Here is a 20,667-nt window from a genome sequence, read left to right as displayed (position 1 = left end):
GCAAGTTCCTGCGACAGCATACAGATAAATGGCAGCGTGAGTGAATGAATCACACAAAAACGTAGCATTCTGATTTCTAGTCACCCTCATAATTCCTGAATCGTTACCCTCCAGCAACACAATGCGCGACTACGCCTCTGTTCCTTGCCACGTAATGACTCAACGTTTGGGGTCTCACAAGCCTCTCGTAAGGTGCATTCCGCCAGTTACACCTCAAAAGCTGGAACAATTGAAAAAAGTAGGTATTCTGCAGCTGTTTCATGCTACGTGAACGAAAGTGACGACAGTTCGCGCACCATGGAATCACATGAATGCATTAAAAAAAACAGGGTAAAGCGGGATATGCTGTTGGCACCCACGCTTCTCGCCTGCCGTTATGGTATGGTTTGCAGGGAAACGTTACGACTTTAGCTTAGCTCAATTCGTAGAGCCCTGGACCGATAATCCAGAAGATGTGGGTTCGAGTCCTATAGCTGGCTAACCTTTTCAGTGACTTTCATCTTTTTTATTGTGAGAACAGTTTACAATATAACAGTCTTGTGTACCCAGCTTTTTCTTTGGTACAGATGCCGTCGCAGTCCAGCGGAACGGCGCGAAATACGACCCACACGACCCACTACTACGGCAGCTGTACAACACGGGCCTGATTGGCGCTGAGTTCGCCGAGCGAAACTTTAGTGGAACAGGCCTATGAAAGTAACGGGGAGTGAGATAGAGGATGCAGGAACCAGACACCTCCAGTCCAGAGTGCGCCTGTGCAAGGCGCATTCCGCAGAAGGATACTGCCAAGTACAGCTTTCCCTATGCAACACTAGATGGCGACATGGTCCCAACGGCGTTTAGTGGTTGCGTTAGAGGACCTTTAAGTAGTTTTTACGTAAGGTACCTATCCTACCTTTAGCCTGTAGCTTCCTCGCTATGTTTGTTGTAAAAAATAAACAAACAAACAAATATTTTTGCCTGAAAGATGAAAGTCGTAGTCATGTAATTGTGGTGTCTACCATTTCCTATAGTAACAGTTTTTAATATTTTTTGGGGTCGGTTCTGACCAACGGTTCTTCCCTGCTGGCAGTAGAAATGGAAAAGTACGTATTGAAATACAGGATTTTTTATTTTTACGGGATCATTGTCAAATAAATAACTAAATAAATAAAGCAAACTTGGGAGTTCCGGAGTTAAGAACCGACCCATCTCGGCTTCCTCTTTCCAATGAGACCGCCAGTGTTAATATCTGTCGGCTGCATTTAGAGAAACGGCATAAATTGCTCCTCATAGAGGATACATGGGGACGGTGAGCTGGTATGCACTCTTAATCCATTAAAACAGTCAACCTGTCCCCGCTCACACCCGCCTTTGTCTCGCATGACCTACCTGAGTCGGTCAATTTAGCAAATGAACCTCAGTTGCCAGTTCAACCCTGTTCATTCCGTGTCTGTGTTTTCTATCGCATTCCTTATCATGATTATTGTTACTGTTGTTCTTTAGTGTGGCGGCAGTGAGTATAAACTCAACGCAAAGTACCGGTCACGCTTCCAAGTGGTCGAAGCATCAATATGATCACTAATTCGCCCACCGCTTCGATTGCCTGCTTTGTTAGTAATTCAGTTAGTCTCATTCGGCTGGAGGTGTGTTCTTGCCGATACGCTTGCGCGAATAAAGTGAAATCTATCGCAGTCCCGTCGCTGTCACGTCGCGGCTGCTGACGTGCTACACATGTGGTGTAACTGCGGTGGACGCCAAAGGGCTAAGTATCTTTTCAACTGTTTGTAGTCGAAAGCAGCAAAACAATCATGAGCGTCCTAACTCAGACGTGGTCGACAGGATTCGAACCCTTGCGGGGGAACCCCAATGGATTTCTAGTTCATCGCCTTAACCACTCTGCCACGACCACTTTTTTTTGTTCAGGTATTCTTTATTGAACACAGTATATACACGTCAAACAGTATTAAAACAGTTAAAAGAGTGAACCCCGTCTCGGAGCCACTTTAGAACGGAAGAGTTGCAGCCACTCGGGCACGTCACCTGCGTGCTCAGCAAACAGCTGTGTTTGCAGCAATTCCTCCGCTAAATACACCATTGGCGGCTTCCTATGTTCTTCGTTCCTACCAGCTATTACAACTTTCCATAAGCTGAACATTGCCAACACACACAATATATCATACCTGGGTCCATGCTTGTCAGCAAGTGGCAAATATCTTATGGTATGCGGATTGAGATGGATTCGCTTATCAACAGCCCTGCTTAAGTCATCCCATAAAAACTGCGCCTCGGTACAATGTATAAACACGTGTTCAATCGTTTCAGCCTCGTTACAATATCTACAGTTAGTAGACCAGGGCACAAATATCCCTTTAGCCGCTAACCACGTCTTTACTGGCAAAGTATTTGTGTGCAGCTTGAAGAAAAATGTTTTGATTCTGGCTTTGATGGGCATTTTTTTGACTCTGCACAGGATATCAGATCCTGTTGAGTCTTCCGGAATATCTCGGTTAAGTGGCACAGGAAAAAGCGCGTCTACAAGATCAGCCTTCAGCCTAGATTTGGACACATTGAAGATGTATTCACGTGAAAACATTGCCAGTAAAAATCGCATGCTCTGGATTACTTCCACATAGAAGGGGGGTACAGTAAACATTCGACCTACACTCGACACCACAATATCAGGAAGATAGACATGACCAATGTTCTGTAGCATGGTTCTAATCACCGGATGATTGCATTTTCGAAAAAAGAACAGTCTCATACTTAGTTTCATCACAAACAAATGTAGGAGGCCAACGCCCCCTTTACGGACCGATCTGAAGAGATTATCTCTTCGCATTGCCTCGAAGCTCGACTTCCAGATAAGCGTAGCGAACACACGATGAAAATGTTGTATATTGCTTCGCATGCAGTGTAGCACTTGCAGCCAGAATACAACCCTGGCGACCAAGAACGTGTTGCACACTTCTGCTCTTTGGAAGATGGAAAGCTCCCGTGCTTTCCATATGTTAGCATGCGTTCTCACTTTCCCACAAAGTTTCGTCCATGTGCCACTGATTCTTCTGCCCCCCTGTAGTGGGACACCTAAGTAGTTCCCTGGTGCGCACTGCCACTTGATGCCTTGAAATACTTCGGGGGTTGTCCCCCATTGACCTACCCACATTCCGACAGATTTGTTGAGGCTAGCACCCGATAACTTGCAGTATTGTTCAATCTCGTTTATGACACCAACAACACTTTGTTTTCCCGTTCCTCGAATAAAGCTGTCTCGTCCCCAGCTGTCTTTCGGGACCACTCGAAAATGTTAATTATCGTGCTTAAAACACACTTATGGCATGAAAAATAAATGTAATTCTTTACTTTATTTCGACCAACGTGCATTACAAATGCAAACACAAAGGTCTGCAAGTGTTTGAAGAAGGGTGCAGGTGTTTCGAACAGGGAAACAGACTGATAGGTTTCCTAGTTTTCTGGTCTGGCAATTACAACCACAACGGCAGCAGCTAGCTCAATGGCATGGTCACCTCGTATCAAATGATATGAAAGATGATGTCACTGCTTGTCACTGTTCAATTACGTTACAATATGTGGCGTGAATGACTGTTTGTTAGCGGATGGGTACGTTTACCCAACGCCTTGAGGGTAGCTATAAACAATCAAACAAACAAAACAGATTTTACAACAACATCCCGAGCAAAGAATCGGGGAGACCATTCTTGGGGAGTCACCGCGAGCACGTCGTACGAACTTTTATGGCCCTCATTCGCGCTCTGCCTAAACGGTGGAGCCTGTTATCCCACCCAACAAACGGAATTCGTACTATTGCAACAACAATTACAAAAAAAAAATCATGACTATGACCTGGGGTGACACAATTGCGACATCTCCCAAATAGCCTAAAAAAAGGGGGAGGGATGCGACAGAACTCTCGCGACCGTTTGAGACGAAAGATGGACGCTTTGCCGGTTTGTTTTCGACTGCAAAAAAAAAAGAACGAGAAAAAAAAAAACATGAATGGAAGATTTGTTGAGCCGTTTCGGTGATAGCTGGAGCAGGGGTTGGGCCAGCTTGATACAGTATAAAGATTACGCAAAAACATTGAGGAGGCAGTTCAGGTGCTTATTTTTTTTAGATGTCCAGTCAATCCACTTTCTTTTTTTGCACCACTTTTTGCGTGAAAACATCCTTCAAACACACCTTCTTTGTGCTAAATAGCGCGACAGAAGAAAAATTTATTACACCTTGTCTTGAAACGTGTGCTTGCGAGAAGGTATGGGATTTTGTCCACAACTCGGCACACCGTCGTTTCTGACACATTCATAATGTCTCCCGTGGCAGTTCGAAAAGTCCTAACGCCATAAAATCACATGTCGACGGGCAGCTGTAGCACAGGAGGTAGAGGCAGCCCACGATTGCACACATTTTCCTCCAGCGGCAATATATCCAAAAGGCTTCGTACGGTTGTCTTCATGAAGCGGTACCGTATACCATATGAGGAACTCCTGATCATCAAAATGGTCAAAAGGAGTTTGATGGCCCCTTATTGAACGTTGTCGCTCAGTGGTAATGTAGTCAGCACCCAGTTAAAGACCACCGTGGCACAAAACGCAGTCGATGGACGTAGCGAACGACCTGTCTTCCGCCATGACACCAGCCAAACTCGCATTGAGGAGCGTTCTCGAGGTAGCACCGATGCTACCTCGAGATTTTCGAGGAATGCACGGAGGAATTCCTCCACTCGAGGAGCGTTTCGAGTCAAGGTTGATTTATGAAGCGCACAACCGGCCTCGAGGAGCAGCTCGAGTCGAGTTTCGAGTCGAGGCTCGTTCAAGAATACGGCGGTGAGTATCTTTTCCACTGTTTGTAGTCGAAAGCAGCAAAACAATTACGAGCGTCGCAACTCCGACGCGGTCGATAGGATTCGAACCTGTGTTGGGGAACCCCAATGGATTTCAAGTCCATCGCCTTAAAGGGACCATGAAATGATTTTCGAGAATTCCGAGTACTCTGCAGGAAACCGTTCGCATGATCCATCACTATCGTACACACATCGACTTTTAACTGTATTCAGTACAACGGGGGCGCAGTTGTCAGACAAAAATAACAGGGCGTGACCGCTGGATATATGCCTTCGAAGTGGGCTTACGTCATCGCCATCCAATCCTCTCAGCCAACTGTGAACGACGAGGAAGACGCACCCCGCCGGACCACTTGGGTGCATGGTTTCGGTTTGGACAACAACGGCGTTGTATATCTCCCGTCGAAATCACTTAAAATATGGCGAAAGGCAAATTATCAGCAATGGAGGAAGAGGTTATGCGACACACACAGCGTCTATGGATCGTTCGGTACGCAGCACCTCGTAAAATGTCACCGACGAAGGTATGTTCCGACGAAGAAGAAGTTCAAAGGGGAAAACGTGCTCCGGTAACCATGCTGACAGTCAACGGCTATATTACATTTCTCATAGGATTCTGTGTAAACGGTTAGTTACAGTCTTATCTCCAAGTGAAATTAAAACATATTTCATGATGAAGTATGCAAGCTTGTTTGAAAATTTTGCACTTTGCTCGCAAAAGCCCGCCCGCGAATCGGCAACATGTTCTGTGTACGATGTCACGGCCAGTTCGCCTCGGAGGCGGGCCGTAGCAGCCACCGTTCACGCCTGTGGGAAATATAGAATATTTTCACTATTTGTACGATTTTCAACTTCATACTTCACAGAGTGAATGTTTTATTACAGGGGAACTAATTAAAAAGTTTATGGGCTTGTCAAATATCGTTTCATGGTCCCACTCGGCCACGACCGCAGGTGCTTGGCTCATTTAATGTTTTTCTACAGATGTGGTGTAACTGCGGCGGACACCAAAGGGCTAAGTATCTTTTAAACTGTTTGTAGTCGAAAGCAGCAAATCATGAGCGTCGCAACTCCGACGCGGTCGATAGGATTCGAACCTGTGCGGGGGAACCCTAATGGATTTCAAGTCCATCGCCTTAACCGCTCGGCCACGACCGCATGTGTTTGGCCCATTTAATGTTTTTCTACAGATGTGGTGTAACTGCGGTGGACGCCAAAGGTCTAAGTATCTTTTCAAGTGTTTGTAGTCGAAAGCAGCAAAACAATCATGATCGTCGCAACTCTGACGCGGCCGACAGGATTCGAACCTGTGCGGGGGAACCCCAATGGATTTCAAGTCCATCGCCTTAACCACTCGGCCACGACCGCATGTTTTTTTTTAACCGTTTATTATGGTTCATGGCGCTCCGTACAAGAATGACATGAGTGAATGAATAACAATATTTACACGACCGCATGTGTTTGGCCCATTTAATGTTTTTCTAAAGATGTGGTGTAACTGCGGTGGACGCCAAAGGTCTAAGTATCTTTTCAACTGTTTGTGGTCGAAAGCAGCAAAACAATCATGAGCGTCGCAACTCCGACGCGGTCGATAGGTTCCGAACCTGTGCGAGGGAACCCCAATCGATTTGAAGTTCATCGCCTTAACCACTCGGCCACAACCGCATGTGCTTGGCCCATGTAATGTTTTTCTCCAGATGTGGTGTAACTGCGGTGGACGCCAAAGGTCTGAGTATCTTTTCAACTGTTAGTAGTCGAAAGCAGCTAAACAATCATGAGCGTCGCAACTCTGACGCGGCCGACAGGATTCGAACCTGCGCGGGGGAACCCCAATGGATTTCAAGTCCATCGCCTTAACCACTCGGCCACGACTGCTTTTTTTTTCCACCAGGTACTCACGTTTATTTACAAACATTAAAAGAAGCTATGACTGTACAGTGCTAATGAGTGATGTATGACGAATGAATGATGCACACCGTAGCATCCAAATACACAGGATACAAAAAAATACATTGTACACAACACACAGGTTACACAGGTCACATACAGAGAGTAAAAATTTACATACACAAAGGATCGAAAAAAATTCATGGTACACAACGCACATGTTAAACACGTCACACACAGAGAGTAATAATTTACATAGAGGACAGCGATTCACACAGATGCTCTAACCACGGTGGTGCTTCCAAATGCTGCATGCAGCATAGCTTCAGCTGCGTTATTTCTACTTTAAAATACTGCATGGGCCACGCCAATGGCTCTTCATTTCTGTCTGCCATACGCAGCTTCCACAAGCAATACATAGCTATCAGCATGATAATATCGTAGCGTATATCTTCATTCGGATGTAAAGGTAGGAATCTGATTGTATGTGGGTTCATAGAGAGGCGTTTATTCAGTAGTTTAATCTGTATGTCGTCCCAAAAAAACTGTGCTTCCGTACAATCAAGAAAGATGTGGTCAACGGTTTCAGGAACTTTGCAAAACCTGCAGTTGGCAGACCATGAAACATATATGCCTTTCTGTTCCAACCATGCTTTCACAGAGAGCGTTGATGTATGAAGCTTGAAAAAAAATGTTTTCATATTCGGCTTTATGTGCATGCGTTTGACCCTGTGTAAAACTTCGGCTCCAGGCCACTCAGACGGAATTTGCCTGTAAATTGGCACGGGAAACAAGGTATCTATCAAATGGGCTGCCAACACTTTCTTTGAAACCGAAAAGAGGTAATCTGGGGTAAACCTGACTTTTAGAAAGTTGACGCAGTCCACGACCTCCTGATAAAACCCTGTCAACTGCAAGCCTTGCTCGTGGAAGCCAACATATATATCAGGCATATAGTTGTAGGCTACTGCTCTCTTCACGGCGTCTAATAGGGGGTGCACAGACTGCCTATAAAACCAGTGTCTCATAATTAGCTGCTTTACAAACAAGTGCTGTAGACCTAAACCTCCATCCTTGACTTTCTTGAAAAGGTTTTCTCGGCGCATTCTTTCAAATGTTGAGCACCATATCGTGGTGGCAAACACGCGATGGCATGCATGTACGATTTTACGGGAACACTGAAGTACTTGCAAAATGTATACCATTTTCGCCACCAAATGTGTTTGGCCCATGTAATGTTTTTCTTATGTATCTTTTCAACTGTTAGTAGTCGAAAGCAGCTAAACAATCATGATCGTCGCAACTCTGACGCGGCCGACAGGATTCGAACCTGTGCGGGGGAACCCCAATGGATTTCAAGTCCATCGCCTTAACCACTCGGCATGTGTTTGGCCCATTTAATGTTTTTCTAAAGATGTGGTGTAACTGCGGTGGACGCCAAAGGTCTAAGTATCTTTTCAACTGTTTGTAGTCGAAAGCAGCAAAACAATCATGAGCGTCGCAACTCCGACGCGGTCGATAGGTTTCGAACCTGTGCGGGGGAACCCCAATCGATTTGAAGTTCATCGCCTTAACCACTCGGCCACAACCGCATGCGTTTGCCCCATGTAATGTTTTTCTCCAGATGTGGTGTAACTGCGGTGGACGCCAAAGGTCTAAGTATCTTTTCAACTGTTAGTAGTCGAAAGCAGCTAAACAATCATGAGCGTCGCCACTCTGACGCGGCCGACAGGATTCGAACCTGTGCGGGGGAACCCCAATGGATTTCAAGTCCATCGCCTTAACCACTCGGCCACGACCTTTTTTTTTCATTTTATTTCTTTACTTATTTACATATATACAAAAACGCCATGGACTTTCTTGTCCAGACATCCTCGTGGGTGCCCTCTACGGTACATTTACAATGCAGGTTTCTTCAAAGCCATATCACTTACCTTTGTGAACTGTGAACGATAGTTAAACTCTGGAAGTACTTCAGACAGCATCATGCCAGCATTTTTTTCCCTTTTCAACAGCCCACGAGAGCTCTCCTCTTGTCGTGCGTTAGTAGGACAGTACTTGTTTGTTTGCTTTTCCTTACTTTCCTTCTTTCTTCTCTCTTTGCTCGCACACGTTGATATTGCTCCACTTGGTTAATCGCGTTTTTCCAGCCTTGTTGTTCCCTGCCTGGGTACTCGGTCAAAACTTCTTGTACTTTCTGTAGCTGGAAGTAGAACCTATCCCATGCATCGGCAATCTGAAGGTCTCTCTCAGATACTGCTGTTCGTGTGTACCAGATTGCCTGTAGACTTAACAAAACTATGATTTGTTCAGACTCATTCGCCATGCAGTCACCACTCAAAGTTTTAAGTTGCATCCAGTCTGGTCTCATTGTCCTTCCTAATGCATCACCGAGGTCCCCCCAGAAGAAGTACGATATTTTGCACTCCTGAAATACATGTGCCAATGTCTCTTCCTCATTGCGCATCACACACTGGCTTCCCTGTGGGACGTGGAATTTCTTTTTTTTTCAACCACAGGTTCACTGGAAGCGTTTCTGTATAAAACTTGGTATAAAAATTCTTCGAAGCTGTGCTCACTGGCATTTTCCTCACTTTAAGTAGAACCGCATTTTCTTCCATATGCTCATTTATTCTATAGAGTGGTGTAGGGAAGATGCTGTTAACCGTGTTCCAGTACAATTTCTTCCTTTTAACCGTCATAAGGTAATCCCAGGAGTACTTCCCAGTGAAAAAATTCACTGCATCAGCTATCTCTTTGTAGCAGCTTAGCTCCGCTGTTTTCTTCCTCTGTTGTGCTGTCGAGACAACCCATGGCGCGAGATAAGATGTTCCTAATGTCTGTATCGCCTCTCTTACGTGTGCGTTATTTTCGTCGCGGAATAGCAAAAATCGGTGAACAAGGGTTTTAACCATGACATTGATAAGGCCGAAGCCTCCTCTTTTAACAGGCAAGTGCAGGTTCGTGCGGCGCATACGTTCCATTGTTGAGCCCCATACAAAAGTCGCAAAGATCCTATGAATTCTCTGTATCGTCTGAGAGTGGAGTGGCATCATTTGTGCTCTGTATAATACAGCCGGGTAAAGAACAGTGTTGCAGACCATTGTTCGATTCAGGATAGTGAGAGTTCTTCCACGCCACACTTGTAACTTCCCATTTAGCCCTTGTACCACATTAGACCACCGGTCCTCCATCTTGTTCTCAACCTCCATGTTGATTCCCAAGTATTTGGTCAGCCTTTCGCCCCATTCCGCCCCCAAGTATTTACTGGGCGTCTCTGTCCACAGTCCAAGCCATGTTCCCGATGACTTCTTAATGTTCAGTTGGGCCCCCGACATCTCCGTAAACAACGTTACATGTTCAAGCATCATACTGAGGTCCGGTCGGGAGGAGGCTACTAACGCAACATCGTCGGCATAGGCCAAGACCTTCACATTGCTTGAATGCACATTAAAACCAGTTAGTCTTTTGTCTTGTATAATATTTCTGCAGAGAGGTTCCAAATACAGCGCGAATAATACCGGTGAAAGAGGGCACCCTTGTCGGACGGATGACTGGATTTTTATTCTGTCTGTCAGTACTCCGTTGACGAGTAGTTCAGTGGTGATCTCCCTGTAGCAAATCTTGAGCCAGCTGAGGAGGTATTCTCCTACATTGCATTCTTCTAACAAAGCAAGCAGATAACGGTGACTAACTCGATCGAACGCTTTACTTAAATCGAGTTGAAAAACAGCAAGGGGACTGCCGAGGACTTGCGCTGTTTCCACCATGCACCTCATGACGTGCAAGTGGGACGATATCCTCCTTCCTTTTACACCATACACTTGGTGCTCCCCGATAACATCTTGAAGCACTCTGCTTAACCGTACGGCGAGTATCTTGCCTAAAATCTTGTAGTCTGTACAGAGAAGAGAAATTGGTCGGTAGTTTCCCACATCTGACGGCTCCGAACCCACCATTGCGTTTTTGGGTATCAGAACTGTTAGTGATCTTCTCATGGTTGGTGGAAGTAGGCCTCTCTTCTTCACGTCTTCAAAAACCTGTTGCAGTATTGGACTGAGTTCCGACGCAAATCTCTTGTAGAACGGCGTCCCTATTTCGTCCGGTCCCGGAGATTTATTATTGGGAAGTTTTCTAATTTGCCTTTCTATTTCTGCTATTGTTATGGAGGCGTTCTCCCTTTCTCGCGCTGCTGGTGTAACTTTCGGAACGCTTCGCAGATATTTGCTGCATGTCCCACGTTGCGCCGTTTCTTTTCTGCCAAAAAGTTGTTTGTATGCGTCAACGAACACCCTTTCCATGTCTTTTTGCTCTTCAACAATTTCACCGTTTATCTTGACTCTTGCTGTCATCTTCTCTTTCTTCCTTTCTCGCTCGATCAACTTGAAAATTTTCGAAGGTTCCTCGTCTCTTTCCATTGCTTGAATTCGGCCTCGGATGAGGGCCCCTTTATACTCGTTTTTGTAAAATTCCCTTAGTTGGTCTCTACACTGCTTGATATCTTGAATGAATCTTCCGGGATCATTCTCTTCTTCTTTAACGAGAACGACCAATGTCTCTCTTAATGCGTCCTTTTCTTGTTTCCTTTGATTAACGACCTCTCGTGTGAAATATATCGCTTCTGTTTTAACGATTTCTTTGAAATTCTCCCACGTACATGCATCCGGCGTATTCCTTGACCAATAGAGTGATGCGGTCTGATTTAACCTTTTGATAAAATCATCATTGTCCAGAATACAGTCGACCCCCGTTTATCCGGACGGTGCCGTTCCCGGCGAAATCGTCCGGATACCGGGGCATCCGGATAAATGAAACGACCGAATAGAGACGACCTACAGAGCAAGGTTGAATTAAAACACAGAAATCTCGTCAATGACAGCTGTTACATAGTAGTGTAGGCACTCGATTCCTGCAAACTTTTGCTAATTGCATAGAGTTGAGACACGCTCTTGCGCTGTTCGAAGAATGTCAGTGCGGTCGCAAAGTGTCAATGTTCGAGCCTTGTTTCTCACCGGCGTCATCGGCACCGTCTTGCTGCACATGATAGGAGGCAACAGCAGCAATCACACCGTCATCAGTCATAGCTGCACACGCGTCATCATCCTTATCAACGTCAACGTAGTCAGAAACCGCAGCATCATCTACGGCAGTCGCAGTGAGCCTCTGCATCAGGAATCGCAGCTCAACGGGCCGTAAGCAGCAGGCCCTCGTGTTGGAGTTTTCCCCTCTAGAACCGGACAGTTCCTTGAGATATTTCCAAATGACTCGATTGGTCAACGTGCCCCAACGCACACCAATAGAAAAGGGGGTCATCGTGTACGGTTGTCTCCCCTACGGAGGAATGTAGGTCCCTGACGTGTGACGGGAATAACCCCGAAACAGGTGAAAAGGGTGACGAAGTGGGGTCAGCGTCTCCTCTTACTCACGGTAGTCCGGATAACTGAAGCTGGATTACAAGAATTTTCGACTTTCGTTCCCTTGAATTCTTGTCCGAGTCCGGAAGCTGAAGTCCGGATAAACGAGAACAAAATACATGGAGGAAAATCCGTTCCCGCGTCTTTTGTCCGGATACCGCGGGATCCGGATAAATGAAGTCCGGATAAGCGGGGGTCGACTGGTACTTTCATTCAGTTTCCATACTGCACTGCCGCTGTCAGTCCTTTTCTGCGGAGGCCCTACATTTATCGTTGCCTTAACCAGTGTATGGTCTGAATAAGCAACTGGTTTCACTTTGTATTTGACACGAGGTATCGACATTTCCCCTGGGATATATATTCGGTCAAGCCGCGCGTGGGAATTGCCCTGTCAGTGAGTGAACCGGCATTCTTCATGTTTTGCCGTTTTTTGTGCATCCACAAGGTCGGCTTCTCTCAGTAACCACTTAAGCTGACGTACACTTGGATCACATCTGAAGGTGGAATACGTGCAGTCCTTTGGTTCTAGCACGCAATTGAAGTCTCCAGCCATAAAAATACTCCCAGGGACGTCTATGAGTTCACATAAAGATTGAAAGAAGTCTTTTCTTTCTGAGGCCACGTTCGGAGCATACACCGAAAGCACACGTGACAGTTCCTTTCCCATCAGGCAATCTACAAAGGCCACGCGTCCGCTACAATCGTTCCCGATATCTGGCACCACTCGAATATGTGGTCTTCGTCTGATAAGAATCCCCGTCCCTGCACTATTTCCGATTGCTTTCGAGTGGAATACCTGGTAATGTTGTTTGAAAACCTGAGTCAAAGCGTCTTCTTCTTCTTCTGATGATAACCTAGTCTCTTGAACGCACAGAATATCGATGTTTTCCTCCAGTGCTTTTCCTAGCAGCCATTTTTTTTCTTTCCCAGGTCACCAAACTACAACAATTCAGTGTCGCAAATGTAACCCGGGGCATAAAATAAATAATGAAAACTGCAACCTTAATGACTCTGGCCATCACTGCTGTCCTGTTTGTTGGGCTCTGTCCCTTGAATCTACAGGGATAGTCGGGGTGTACTTCCGCTTCTTTCTTAATGTCGATTTCCATGTTCCTTCAACGTTATCCTGAACATCATCATCCTGTTCGCTCTCAGATGCCTCTTCCTTCTTCCCCACAAGCGAGTCCGTTTCGGAACCCGTTGACCTTTGCTGCTCCTCCTTGCCTGGTGGAATAATTTGGTGCGCTGTTTTCTTCTGTTTCCATGGTAGGCACAGTTTCTTCCCCGTTCTTTGTGATGTCGTCCATTTCAGCCTCGTCTAGTGTATTTTCTAAAGTGTCGTGTTCTGTCGATGGTCTAGTAATTTGCGCATACGACTTTACGCAATCTTCTGTTTTATGGCCGTACCTCTTGCAATCTTCGCAACATGGTGCCTTACAATGCTTTCTGATGTGGCCCTTTTGCCTGCAACGCAGACACAGAGCAGTACGGCCCGCAATCGAGAGTAGAACCCGGCATCCCCATAATATCATGAGATGGGGGACATTGTCCACCGCCACACCGTCAACCAGCGACAGTTTAACCTGTCTTGTGGTAGTTTCCACCTTCTCATTACCACGCAATTTTTTTCCCTAATGACATCGTTGACCTTCCCATACGCTTTGAGTTCGTTACGAACGAGATCGTCGGGCACATGATACGGGATCCAGTGCAGCTTTACAGTCACTTCGCGGTCGTTGGGATCAATAATAATGCAGCGCTTGCCTCTTACGCTGATCTCACTTTTGCTTCGAAGTCGTTGTTTTGATGCCGCCGATTTCAGAGTGACAAGCCACACGTGATTCATCTGAAACACACCCAGCGAGACGATGTCATCACTGTCCACCCACTGCCTCAGTGCTTCACACACATCCTCTTCCTTATAGGGACGTCCCGCCGGATCACAATGCAGAACAACTGTACCCATCATAAAGTTTCCCATTGGTATTTTCGGTAGAATCATCTTGTATTCCTGCGTAGCCGCATTCACAACTTGTTCTCGCCAGCTAGGCTTAGCTGGTGTAACCTGCTCCGAGGAGCGCATCATCCCACAACCGTTCTCGCTGAAAGCCGGAAGCAACAAAACGGACATCAGCGTCTCAACTCTGACGCGGTCGACAGGATTCGAACCTGTGCGGGGGAACCCCAATGGATTTCTAGTCTATCGCCTTAACCACTCGGCCACGACCGCACTCCTTTCGTCTATTTAGTGTTTTCTACCGATATAGTTTAACTGTGGTGGTCTCCATCGCACTAAGTATTTTTTCAACTGCGTGTAGTAGAAAGCAACAAAACGGACATGAGCGTCTCAACTCTGACGCGGTCGACAGGATTCGAACCTGTGCGGGGGAACCCCAATGGATTTCTAGTCCATCGCCTTAACCACTCGGCCACGACCGCACTCCTTTCGTTTATTTAGTGTTTTCTACAGATATAGTTTAACTGTGGTGGTCTCCATCGCACTAAGTATTTTTTCAACTGCGTGTAGTAGAAAGCAACAAAACGGACATGAGCGTCTCAACTCTGACGCGGTCGACAGGATTCGAACCTGTGCGGTGGAACCCCAATGGATTTCGAGTCCATCGCCTTAACCATTCGGCCACGACCGCACTCCTTGCGTCTATTTAGTGTTTTCTACAGATATGGTTTAACTGTGGTGGTCTCCATCGCACTAAGTATTTTTTCAATTGCGTGTAGTAGAAAGCAACAAAACGGACATGAGCGTCTCAACTCTGACGCGGTCGACAGGATTCGAACCTGTGCGGGGGAACCCCAATGGATTTCTAGTCCATCGCCTTAACCACTCGGCCACGACCGCACTTTTTTTTTTTCTTTTCCACCTTTATTTTTCAGAGCTTACTACTCTGAGTCACGTCGAAACGTCCGGCAGGTTCCTCGTTGCTATTCCTTTGATGACGCCCTTTGTAGTCCTGACTGTGCAGGATCTAACGCCGCCATCGTTTCCTCGGTTTATGGCCTCTACTTGCCCCATCTTCCATAGCAGTCGAGGCTTCTTGCTGCCCACCAGTACTATCTCGCCAACCTCGAACTCTTTCCCACGTCGGGATGATGTCAGATGCGCTGATCGAAGTTCACCGAGGTACTCTTTTCTCCAGGCAAGCCATAGTTCTCGTAACATCTCCTGTCGGGTCTTCCATACATCAGTGAGATGCGCTGTGCCTCGGTTTTCCACTGGCGGAAGTGCTGTCAGCCGTCGGCCTGTTAGAAACAACGCAGGTGACAAAGGGGTTGGCTCGTTGAACTCACTGTAAGTATATGTCAGTGGTCTCGAATTTATGACCGCCTCCACTTCCGTAAGTATAGTCGCCACCTCGTCGAACTCAAGGAACCTTCTTCCGATCGTTTTCCGATCGCTTGCTTGATGGATCTGCCAAGAGGACCTATTGAAGCGAGGTAGCATTAAGATGAATTTCAAAAGAGCAGAGTTCCAGGCTCGCTTTTTGCCGAGGGCACACACGGATTCTTTCCAGGACGCAGGTGACTCAGGGGCATCAAAAGGGATTCAAGAGATGATGGCCCAGCTGGTACTACTGCAGAGTCAGCAGACACGGCAGCAGCAAGAATTTCTTCAGGTGATGACCCAATCCATATCCCCACGACCGCGGTTCGAACTGGTAAAACCTGATTTGTTTGACGGAACTTCCTCCAGTCCCCAAGCGTGGATCAATTTCTACGAGTACGCCTGTGAAAAGAACCGGTGGTCCGAAGAGGAGGACAAGATCAAGAACCTTCGACTTTTCCTCACAAAGATGGCGAAGTCATGGTACGAACTCCGGATCATGGACCATGCCACAGATACATGGAAATCATGGCGGGAGAGCTTTTTGGTATCTTTTCAAGAAAACGCTGTCGGCAGGTGGGACCGGTCTATTTCCTTGAAGTATCAATCCGGAAGCCCCTTAGAGTATTTCTTTGAGAAGAGGAAGTTGTTACAGATGGCAGATCCCAATCTACCTGACTCTTCCATTGTGCCGTTGGTGATACACGGAATGTCTCGAGATTTGCAAAGGCAGCTGCAGGTGAAGAGCCCGGCAACGGTGGAAGACCTTCTCCTCTGTTGCAAGGAACTGTGCGTCGACCACCGATCAGCGCTGCACGCACCATCGGGTCCATCGAACCAAGCCTCGTTTCAAGGCTATCGTCCCGGAGACCAACCATCCTGGAGACAACGGAGACAAGACCAGACAGGTACTCAAAATCAGGGATTTGGCCACGACCGCACTCCTTTTGTCTATTTAGTGTTTTCTACAGATATAGTTTAACTGTGGTGGTCTCCATCGCACTAAGTATTTTTTCAACTGCGTGTAGTAGAAAGCAACAAAACGGACATGAGCGTCTCAACTCTGACGCGGTCGACAGGATTCGAACCTGTGCGGGGGAACCCCAATGGATTTCGAGTCCATCGCCTTAACCACTCGGCCACGACCGCACTTTTTTTTTCTTTTCCACCTTTATTTTTCAGAGCTTACTACTCTGAGTCACGTACGACTCAATAACTCACAATACCATACACAATACGACACAATCACAGAAAGAGAATACGGTGTTTCTCCTCTATACCGGGCACGCCAATAACACAACTTCTACAAAACATTCAGCCTTTCGCAGACTGTATCTAACCACTCAGGCACAGCTGAGTACAAGCTAACTTTACCTGCAGTAGTTCGGCTTTGAAATATTTCATAGGAGGACACAAGGGCTCTTCGTTCCTATCAGCCATACGAAGCTTCCACAAACAGCACATGGCAACAAGAAGAACGATATCGTATCTCACTTTTTCACCGGGGCGTAATGGGAGGAAGCGGATAGTGTGAGGATTAAGCGAAAGACGGCGCTTAAGGACTTTGAACTGTAAGTCATCCCAAAAGAATAAAGCTTCTGTGCAGTCAAGAAAAAGGTGATCGACAGTCTCGGGCATATTGCGAAATCTGCAATTCAGGGACCACGGAACATAGAATCCCTTCTGTTGAAGCCAAGCTTTCACGGGCAGTGTGGACGTGTGTAATTTAAAGAAAAATGACTTGATGTTGGGCTTGACCGGCATCTTCCTGACTCTGCACAATACATCCGTGCCATGCCATCCGGAGGGGATTTGACGGTAGATGGGCACGGGAAAGAGTACACCGAGAAGATGAGCTACCGCACGGCCACGACCGCACTCCTTTCGTCTTTTTAGTGTTTTCTACAGATATAGTTTAACTGTGGTGGTCTCCATCGCACTAAGATTTTTTTCAACTGCGTGTAGTAGAAAGCAACAAAAAGGACATGAGCGTCTCAACTCTAACGCGGTCGACAGGATTCGAACCTGTGCGGGGGAACCCCAATGGATTTCAAGTCCATCGCCTTAACCACTCGGCCACGACCGCATGTGTTTGGCCCATTTAATGTTTTTCTACAGATGTGGTGTAACTGCGGTGGACGCCAAAGGTCTAAGTATCTTTTCAACTGTTTGTAGTTGAAAGCAGCAAAACAATCATGAGCGTCGCAACTCCGACGCGGTCGATAGGTTTCGAACCTGTGCGGGTGAACCCCAATCGATTTGAAGTTCATCGCCTTAACCACTCGGCCACAACCGCATGTGTTTGGGCCATGTAATGTTTTTCTCCAGATGTGGTGTAACTGCGGTGGACGCCAAAGGTCTAAGTATCTTTTCAACTGTTAGTAGTCGAAAGCAGCTAAACAATCATGAGCGTCGCAACTCTGACGCGGCCGACAGGATTCGAACCTGTGCGGGGGAACCCCAATGGATTTCAAGTCCATCGCCTTAACCACTCGGCCACGACCGCATGTGTTTGGCCCATGTAATGTTTTTCTCCAGATGTGGTGTAACTGCGGTGGACGCCAAAGGTCTAAGTATCTTTTCAACTGTTAGTAGTCGAAAGCAGCTAAACAATCATGAGCGTCGCAACTCTGACGCGGCCGACAGGATTCGAACCTGTGCGGGGGAACCCCAATGGATTTCAAGTCCATCGCCTTAACCACTCGGCCACGACCGCATGTGTTTGGCCCATGTAATGTTTTTCTCCAGATGTGGTGTAACTGCGGTGGACGCCAAAGGTCTAAGTATCTTTTCAACTGTTAGTAGTCGAAAGCAGCTAAACAATCATGAGCGTCGCAACTCTGACGCGGCCGACAGGATTCGAACCTGTGCGGGGGAACCCCAATGGATTTCAAGTCCATCGCCTTAACCGCTCGGCCACGACCGCATGTGTTTGGCCCATGTAATGTTTTTCTCCAGATGTGGTGTAACTGCGGTGGACGCCAAAGGTCTAAGTATCTTTTCAACTGTTAGTAGTCGAAAGCAGCTAAACAATCATGAGCGTCGCAACTCTGACGCGGCCGACAGGATTCGAGCCTGTGCGGGGGAACCCCAATGGATTTCAAGTCCATCGCCTTAACCACTCGGCCACGACCGCATGTGTTTGGCCCATGTAATGTTTTTCTCCAGATGTGGTGTAACTGCGGTGGACGCCTAAGGTCTAAGTATCTTTTCAACTGTTAGTAGTCGAAAGCAGCTAAACAATCATGAGCGTCGCAACTCTGACGCGGCCGACAGGATTCGAACCTGTGCGGGGGAACCCCAATGGATTTCAAGTCCATCGCCTTAACCACTCGGCCACGACCGCATGTGTTTGGCCTATTTAATGTTTTTCTCCAGATGTGGTGTAACTGCGGTGGACGCCAAAGGGCTAAGTATCTTTTCAACTGTTTGTAGTCGAAGGCAGCAAAACAATCATGAGCGTCGCAACTCTGACGAGGTCGACAGGATACGAACCTGTGCGGGGGAACCCCAAAGCATTTCAAGTCCATCGCCTTAACCACTCGGCCACGACCGCATGTGTTTGGCCCATGTAATGTTTTTCTCCAGATGTGGTGTAACTGCGGTGGACGCCAAAGGTCTAAGTATCTTTTCAACTGTTAGTAGTCGAAAGCAGCTAAACAATCATGAGCGTCGCAACTCTGACGCGGCCGACAGGATTCGAACCTGTGCGGGGGAACCCCAATGGATTTCAAGTCCATCGCCTTAACCACTCGGCCACGACCGCATGTGTTTGGCCCATGTAATGTTTTTCTCCAGATGTGGTGTAACTGCGGTGGACGCCAAAGGTCTAAGTATCTTTTCAACTGTTAGTAGTCGAAAGCAGCTAAACAATCATGAGCGTCGCAACTCTGACGCGGCCGACAGGATTCGAGCCTGTGCGGGGGAACCCCAATGGATTTCAAGTCCATCGCCTTAACCACTCGGCCACGACCGCATGTGTTTGGCCCATGTAATGTTTTTCTCCAGATGTGGTGTAACTGCGGTGGACGCCTAAGGTCTAAGTATCTTTTCAACTGTTAGTAGTCGAAAGCAGCTAAACAATCATGAGCGTCGCAACTCTGACGCGGCCGACAGGATTCGAACCTGTGCGGGGGAACCCCAATGGATTTCAAGTCCATCGCCTTAACCACTCGGCCACGACCGCATGTGTTTGGCCTATTTAATGTTTTTCTCCAGATGTGGTGTAACTGCGGTGGACGCCAAAGGTCTAAGTATCTTTTCAACTGTTAGTAGTCGAAAGCAGCTAAACAATCATGAGCGTCGCAACTCTGACGCGGCCGACAGGATTCGAGCCTGTGCGGGGGAACCCCAATGGATTTCAAGTCCATCGCCTTAACCACTCGGCCACGACCGCATGTGTTTGGCCCATGTAATGTTTTTCTCCAGATGTGGTGTAACTGCGGTGGACGCCTAAGGTCTAAGTATCTTTTCAACTGTTAGTAGTCGAAAGCAGCTAAACAATCATGAGCGTCGCAACTCTGACGCGGCCGACAGGATTCGAACCTGTGCGGGGGAACCCCAATGGATTTCAAGTCCATCGCCTTAACCACTCGGCCACGACCGCATGTGTTTGGCCTATTTAATGTTTTTCTCCAGATGTGGTGTAACTGCGGTGGACGCCAAAGGTCTAAGTATCTTTTCAACTGTTAGTAGTCGAAAGCAGCTAAACAATCATGAGCGTCGCAACTCTGACGCGGCCGACAGGATTCGAGCCTGTGCGGGGGAACCCCAATGGATTTCAAGTCCATCGCCTTAACCACTCGGCCACGACCGCATGTGTTTGGCCCATGTAATGTTTTTCTCCAGATGTGGTGTAACTGCGGTGGACGCCTAAGGTCTAAGTATCTTTTCAACTGTTAGTAGTCGAAAGCAGCTAAACAATCATGAGCGTCGCAACTCTGACGCGGCCGACAGGATTCGAACCTGTGCGGGGGAACCCCAATGGATTTCAAGTCCATCGCCTTAACCACTCGGCCACGACCGCATGTGTTTGGCCTATTTAATGTTTTTCTCCAGATGTGGTGTAACTGCGGTGGACGCCAAAGGGCTAAGTATCTTTTCAACTGTTTGTAGTCGAAGGCAGCAAAACAATCATGAGCGTCGCAACTCTGACGAGGTCGACAGGATACGAACCTGTGCGGGGG

The 20,667-nt window shown here is 47.1% G+C and overlaps 23 non-coding genes across 23 annotated transcripts; all 23 read right to left on the bottom strand.

The window, feature by feature from the left end:
- Positions 1-1,809: 1,809 nt before the first annotated feature.
- Positions 1,810-1,891, bottom strand: Trnas-aga (transfer RNA serine (anticodon AGA)). The gene has a single exon. It is a non-coding gene; the product is annotated as a tRNA-Ser (tRNA).
- A 4,025-nt stretch (positions 1,892-5,916) lies between these two features.
- On the bottom strand, positions 5,917-5,998 carry Trnas-uga (transfer RNA serine (anticodon UGA)). The gene has a single exon. It is a non-coding gene; the product is annotated as a tRNA-Ser (tRNA).
- A 128-nt stretch (positions 5,999-6,126) lies between these two features.
- Trnas-uga (transfer RNA serine (anticodon UGA)) lies at positions 6,127-6,208 on the bottom strand. The gene has a single exon. It is a non-coding gene; the product is annotated as a tRNA-Ser (tRNA).
- Positions 6,209-6,633: 425 nt separating this feature from the next.
- Positions 6,634-6,715, bottom strand: Trnas-uga (transfer RNA serine (anticodon UGA)). The gene has a single exon. It is a non-coding gene; the product is annotated as a tRNA-Ser (tRNA).
- A 1,732-nt stretch (positions 6,716-8,447) lies between these two features.
- On the bottom strand, positions 8,448-8,529 carry Trnas-uga (transfer RNA serine (anticodon UGA)). Its single transcript has one exon. It is a non-coding gene; the product is annotated as a tRNA-Ser (tRNA).
- A 5,760-nt stretch (positions 8,530-14,289) lies between these two features.
- On the bottom strand, positions 14,290-14,371 carry Trnas-aga (transfer RNA serine (anticodon AGA)). Its single transcript has one exon. It is a non-coding gene; the product is annotated as a tRNA-Ser (tRNA).
- Positions 14,372-14,498: 127 nt separating this feature from the next.
- On the bottom strand, positions 14,499-14,580 carry Trnas-aga (transfer RNA serine (anticodon AGA)). The gene has a single exon. It is a non-coding gene; the product is annotated as a tRNA-Ser (tRNA).
- Positions 14,581-14,707: 127 nt separating this feature from the next.
- Trnas-cga (transfer RNA serine (anticodon CGA)) lies at positions 14,708-14,789 on the bottom strand. The gene has a single exon. It is a non-coding gene; the product is annotated as a tRNA-Ser (tRNA).
- Positions 14,790-14,916: 127 nt separating this feature from the next.
- Trnas-aga (transfer RNA serine (anticodon AGA)) lies at positions 14,917-14,998 on the bottom strand. Its single transcript has one exon. It is a non-coding gene; the product is annotated as a tRNA-Ser (tRNA).
- A 1,550-nt stretch (positions 14,999-16,548) lies between these two features.
- Trnas-cga (transfer RNA serine (anticodon CGA)) lies at positions 16,549-16,630 on the bottom strand. The gene has a single exon. It is a non-coding gene; the product is annotated as a tRNA-Ser (tRNA).
- Positions 16,631-17,485: 855 nt separating this feature from the next.
- Trnas-uga (transfer RNA serine (anticodon UGA)) lies at positions 17,486-17,567 on the bottom strand. Its single transcript has one exon. It is a non-coding gene; the product is annotated as a tRNA-Ser (tRNA).
- A 338-nt stretch (positions 17,568-17,905) lies between these two features.
- Trnas-uga (transfer RNA serine (anticodon UGA)) lies at positions 17,906-17,987 on the bottom strand. The gene has a single exon. It is a non-coding gene; the product is annotated as a tRNA-Ser (tRNA).
- Positions 17,988-18,115: 128 nt separating this feature from the next.
- Trnas-uga (transfer RNA serine (anticodon UGA)) lies at positions 18,116-18,197 on the bottom strand. Its single transcript has one exon. It is a non-coding gene; the product is annotated as a tRNA-Ser (tRNA).
- Positions 18,198-18,325: 128 nt separating this feature from the next.
- Positions 18,326-18,407, bottom strand: Trnas-uga (transfer RNA serine (anticodon UGA)). Its single transcript has one exon. It is a non-coding gene; the product is annotated as a tRNA-Ser (tRNA).
- A 128-nt stretch (positions 18,408-18,535) lies between these two features.
- Trnas-uga (transfer RNA serine (anticodon UGA)) lies at positions 18,536-18,617 on the bottom strand. Its single transcript has one exon. It is a non-coding gene; the product is annotated as a tRNA-Ser (tRNA).
- Positions 18,618-18,745: 128 nt separating this feature from the next.
- Trnas-uga (transfer RNA serine (anticodon UGA)) lies at positions 18,746-18,827 on the bottom strand. Its single transcript has one exon. It is a non-coding gene; the product is annotated as a tRNA-Ser (tRNA).
- A 338-nt stretch (positions 18,828-19,165) lies between these two features.
- Trnas-uga (transfer RNA serine (anticodon UGA)) lies at positions 19,166-19,247 on the bottom strand. The gene has a single exon. It is a non-coding gene; the product is annotated as a tRNA-Ser (tRNA).
- A 128-nt stretch (positions 19,248-19,375) lies between these two features.
- On the bottom strand, positions 19,376-19,457 carry Trnas-uga (transfer RNA serine (anticodon UGA)). The gene has a single exon. It is a non-coding gene; the product is annotated as a tRNA-Ser (tRNA).
- Positions 19,458-19,585: 128 nt separating this feature from the next.
- Trnas-uga (transfer RNA serine (anticodon UGA)) lies at positions 19,586-19,667 on the bottom strand. Its single transcript has one exon. It is a non-coding gene; the product is annotated as a tRNA-Ser (tRNA).
- Positions 19,668-19,795: 128 nt separating this feature from the next.
- Positions 19,796-19,877, bottom strand: Trnas-uga (transfer RNA serine (anticodon UGA)). Its single transcript has one exon. It is a non-coding gene; the product is annotated as a tRNA-Ser (tRNA).
- Positions 19,878-20,005: 128 nt separating this feature from the next.
- On the bottom strand, positions 20,006-20,087 carry Trnas-uga (transfer RNA serine (anticodon UGA)). The gene has a single exon. It is a non-coding gene; the product is annotated as a tRNA-Ser (tRNA).
- Positions 20,088-20,215: 128 nt separating this feature from the next.
- On the bottom strand, positions 20,216-20,297 carry Trnas-uga (transfer RNA serine (anticodon UGA)). Its single transcript has one exon. It is a non-coding gene; the product is annotated as a tRNA-Ser (tRNA).
- Positions 20,298-20,425: 128 nt separating this feature from the next.
- Positions 20,426-20,507, bottom strand: Trnas-uga (transfer RNA serine (anticodon UGA)). The gene has a single exon. It is a non-coding gene; the product is annotated as a tRNA-Ser (tRNA).
- Positions 20,508-20,667: the final 160 nt, after the last annotated feature.

The sequence above is a fragment of the Ornithodoros turicata genome, chromosome 1, assembly GCF_037126465.1.
Source record: "Ornithodoros turicata isolate Travis chromosome 1, ASM3712646v1, whole genome shotgun sequence".
In the NCBI taxonomy this organism is placed as follows: domain Eukaryota; kingdom Metazoa; phylum Arthropoda; class Arachnida; order Ixodida; family Argasidae; genus Ornithodoros; species Ornithodoros turicata.
The sequence above is the reverse complement of the archived record's forward strand: the minus strand, read 5'-3'. Positions and strand labels throughout refer to the sequence as shown.